We start from the raw sequence: 5,021 nt of genomic DNA, 5'->3' as shown, positions 1-5,021 counted from the left end.
AAATGTTACTTAATAAATACACAATTGTGATAGAGAATAAGAAGCAGACATCTGATTTATCCAAGCGGTCATTTTTACCATGTTTACTATGGTAACGTTAATGTTAAGCGTGCATAGTCTTTTACATCTCTTATAAATATTTCTGCCTTGTTTAATGATTATAATCCACATCGGATCAAGTTATTTCAAACACTTGCTGCTAACTAAGAGTGAGTTTTGAGCTCAACTTATTTAAAAACGTTGTTAATGCTGCTGTTAAAGCTGTTATCTTTCTGAAATGATCCGCGCTGACGCTCTCCAGACACGGAGAAACTCCGCCTTTGTTCATAACCCCTCCTCTAGCCCCAGCTGGCCCGCTTTGGCCCAAGGATTTTGTCGGCCCGAAAAAACTTGGCCGTTGGCCCCGAGGAAGCCCCGGCGAGGCACGATCAAGCCCCGGAAGTGACAGTGGAAACGCGACTGGCCCTGGCACGCACTAGCACGCCCGGTCCTAGCTCGATAGTGGAAACACGGCTAAAGGGAGGAACATATCTAGAGTGAGGAGGAACATATAAAGTGTATACAGGAGACCAGAAGTTGAATATAAAAATAACACTTTACTGTAACAATAATAATAATAGCAAATACAATCACAACACAGAACAATAAAACATCAAACAATATGTAGAATTTTATATTGTAACTCAGTATGATACACCTCAAAGGAAACTGTTCATTTCATGTAATAAAGTACTATTTGTGTGTAATGTAAAAATAGAGAGAAAAAAAAGAAAAATATTGTATCAAATATATTCCAAAGCAATCACTAATGCTCTGTCAGTTGAACATATGCACGATTACTTCCTGGTTTTAGATAAGCCAGAGCAGTCATTTCCAGTCAGTTGTACTGTGCTTTAAGGGGAGAGCCCTTTTCTCAGCTTCTCTACAAAATCTATTCACAATTTGAAGAAAGTCTTTGTTTAAGAGGATGAAACGTCCACATTTACCATTAAATGTTTTTTGTGTTAAATATTACGCCGGTAAATCTGCTAAATTGTTCTCGACTCATTGCTTCGATTGACAGTAATAACGGAAGACAAGCCAAATTCAGAATAGAGCGGTCCATTATGTGATTTAAACTAAATTCATAGTAACAAAACTACAACAGTAACAAGTCTTTGTTGACTGAATATATTTAGCAGCTTTTACAGTTAAAGATAAAACTTTAAAAATGAATTTACTAAATTAAATCTAAAAATATAAAAAAATATTTAATGCATTATTTAATTGTTATACCATTAATATTTAACTTATTTAATTTGTAGTTAACTAGTTATTTAAATAATTCTCCCTTATACACTGTTAGTGTCGGACATTTATTTATTATTATTTTTTTATTAAATTATATGAGACTTTTTGATTCCTTCACTTGCTATACTTTATACTTCAGTACAAAAAGTACACAAATTTGTACTCAAAATCTTTAAAGTGATTTTTACTGCACAGCTATAGAGTTGAGTGGGCAAATATTATAAGGGTTTAAAATGTGTTCATGACTATGTAAGAAAGTAATTCATTATCAAATCAGAGCAGTGTGATGTCATTTGGGAGATAGCATCACTAATGTTAGCATACACCTAAACCAGTGGTTCTCAAAGTGTGCTACGAGTCCCCACAGAGGAATCACTAATTTAATTACAAATTAATGTTAAAACACAATAATTTTGAACTTAAATGTAAAAAGAACTCTACTCAAATAAAGATTAAGTACAACACAGTTTTTATTTAACTTTTAGGTAAAACACATTTTAATTTAATCATTATTTCAGTTTTTTTTTTTTTTTATTTACCTGTTTGTAAGCACAGTGTAGTGTTAATGTTCAAAGTGTATATTAACAATGTTAAAGTGGCTGACAACAGTTAATATAATAATAATTAGGCCTACTATGCTACTGAATTTTAATGTGTGTAATTGGTATAAAATTTTGAGAACCACTGGCCAGCTATTAGTTGTCAGCATTTCAATGTAGTTACGTGTTTAGGTAATCGTCTGGGATTAATTAAATAACATAAAACTTTATGTTAATTACATCATCTATCATTATTGTTTTGCTATCATTATTTATGAAGATGGAAGGGTATTTTTTTTTTCTTTTTTTTCTGACAAGAACTAGGCAGGAGTTGTTTCTGTACCTGTATAAACAACAACATTAAATCAGCTTTACCGGAAGTTTACGAGTAGCTATTGACTTTTCTTTATGCGGAATTTTCATGCATTTAGTCAACTGGCTACCAGGCAATGTAACAGGTCCTTCAGCTGACAAAGGCTCACCATCTATTCTCTTGTCAAGTGTGTCTTCATGTACACACACATATCACTTGAGAACGGTCTCATGTCAAACTTTTTAACTGGAAATAAATCCTGACCTGCACAACAGAACATATTAATCCATCAATACAAATAAAGCGGTACACAAAACCGTAAAGCACAATTCAAAACGCTCAAAATGGTGGCAGAACAGGCATTTTGTACTCGCTACTTCAGTGTTTTATACAATTACATTTTATTTTAAATGGCATAAATTAATATTTCATTAATATCAGTTAATAAATTAGCTTTTGCTATGTGATGTCAGACTCCTGTACTAATCAGCAGATACAGTAACTAACGTTAGATCAACAACTTACCAACAGATATAATTACTTAACCCAAAATGGTTAGTTTGGGATGCAGCTCAAAAAAGTATCATTATTTCTTCCTTTTACGCGTCTTTCAATAAACTTTTAACAAGTAAAACAACGTTAATCACTCGATTTCTCAGCTTCCTCGCCTGACCGTTACCGTTCAAATTATGCACACTACAGTGTCACGCCCATTCGGATTTCTTAAAGGGGTAGCTTTAAGAAATCAATAATACTTTTGGTAGTGGTCTCTGTTTTTGTGATAGAATGCAACTTTCTCCATTCCCAGTATGCCATTACGCGAGATGTAAACAAACAGTGTGACGCGTCGACGCATTTCACGCACGTCGACGTATTTTTGTAGTCGACGTAATCTATGACGTCGATGCGTCGTTGCAGCACTATACCCAATAATGCTATTGAGCTAGCCGGACACTACATGTTCTGGGCAGATAGAACAGCAGATGACTCCGGCAAGACAAGAGGTGGTGGACTGTGCATTTATGTCAACAAAGTTTGGTGTACGAACACTGCCATTGTTGGGAGACACTGCTCAGCTAACCTAGAGTTTCTCATGGTTAAATGTAGACCTTTTTATCTGCCACAGGAGTTCACCATAATAACTGCAGTCTATATTCCACCGGATGCTAGTGCCAAGCTTCCTTTGAACGAACTTCATGCAGCCATTAGTAAACAACAGACTGCTCACCCGTAGGCTGCTTTTATTGTCGCGGGTGATTTTAATCACTGCAAATTAAAGACAGTGCTCCCCAAATTCCACCAGCATGTTTCCTGCCACACCAGAGGAGACAAAACTTTGGATCATGTTTACACAAACATTGATGGAGCTTACACTGCGACCCCCCTCGCCCACCTTGGACAGTCTAATCACCTTTCTTTGTTTCTCACCCCTCATCAACCGTGTGAAGCCATCGGTGAGGAAGATCAAAAGCCGCATTTCCACTGTTGGGCCAGTGCGAGCCAGGGTTAAAGCGGGCGGGGCGGGGCTCATAGCCTCGGGCCAGTAGTACTAAGGCCAGAATAGCGCAGGATTTCCAGTCAGGGCCTCTCAGAACAACATCATGCAACCCCATCATTTCACCAACAAAGAGAAGTTATCAGAAAACTAAGAAATAAGTCACTGGAACATGCGTGATCACAAAACCAACGTGATAAAAGCGGCTGTTTGTTTGCATGCTTTGTTAAATATTTAAATTCAAAAGCATTGATGTTTTACTATAGAACATGGCGGTTTCTCCATTAGGGCGATTGGGCGACGCACCACCAAAAGAAAGGGAGGGATTTTTTTTTTTCTTTTACAGTCAACCAAAGTGTTACGCTAGCTTTCACTATTCTAGACTGTTTTTGCTGCCTCTAAATAGTCAAATCAGCGTCAAGTCGCGTTCTGTGTAGTACCGCCCCTTTTTGGGCGATTTCTGTCAAACTGTGAACAGAGAGGCACGTCCTGATTTTGCTGAGTTAGACGTGTTCCTAGGTCAACATATTTTGTTGACCCTGGAACAACATTTTACTCCAAAAATATATTCTTGACCATATCCCTAAACCTAAACCTAACCTTAACCATGAGTAATCCCTAAAATCAGAGGAAATGATAGATGAATGACACTGATGTACAAGCAACCAGTGTTAATTTTGACACAAAATTTTAATTTAGTTTTAGTCTTAGTCTTTTGACTATAATTCTTTTTAGTTTTAGTCAAGTTTTAGTCATCTGATTTGTTTTAATTTTAGTCTTATTTTAGTCGACTAAAATTGCTTGGTATTTTAGTCGACTAAAATAAGACTAAAATCAATAACAGATTTACTAGACAATTTTTTACAGCTGGTATAGGAAACAAACTTAACCAAAATATATAAAACACAAATTCAACTTTATTTCAACACAACTGTGTCTTTATTTCGATTCAAAAGCTTTTATGCAGCAACAAACACTGTCATGATAATGTAAACAATAACTAGCTGCCAATTGACCATCAATAAAAGAAAAATAAAGTTAGGTCCAGGACCTTAAAGCTTACAACTGAGCTGAACAATAAGTGCATAAATTTAAAGTAAATATTTAATAAGTTGGGTGGATAAAAAAAGTAACAAGATTTTATAAGGTATTCATTTTTCTAGCAATATTGTATGTTTTAAATACTACAATATTGCTAGATTAGTATGTATAATGATAGGATGTGAACATTCACATTTCACATGACTAATATAGAAATATTTGTGATATTGTCAACAAGTAGAACATTATAAAATATACTAAACATTAGTATTAATCAAATGTATGTATCATAATATTACTTATTAGTATTGTGCTGTCATCTGACTTGAAGAAGGGGCTATTT

The sequence above is a fragment of the Carassius auratus genome, chromosome 2 (genome assembly GCF_003368295.1).
Source record: "Carassius auratus strain Wakin chromosome 2, ASM336829v1, whole genome shotgun sequence".
NCBI classification, from domain to species: domain Eukaryota; kingdom Metazoa; phylum Chordata; class Actinopteri; order Cypriniformes; family Cyprinidae; genus Carassius; species Carassius auratus.
This window is presented reverse-complemented; position numbering follows the sequence as displayed.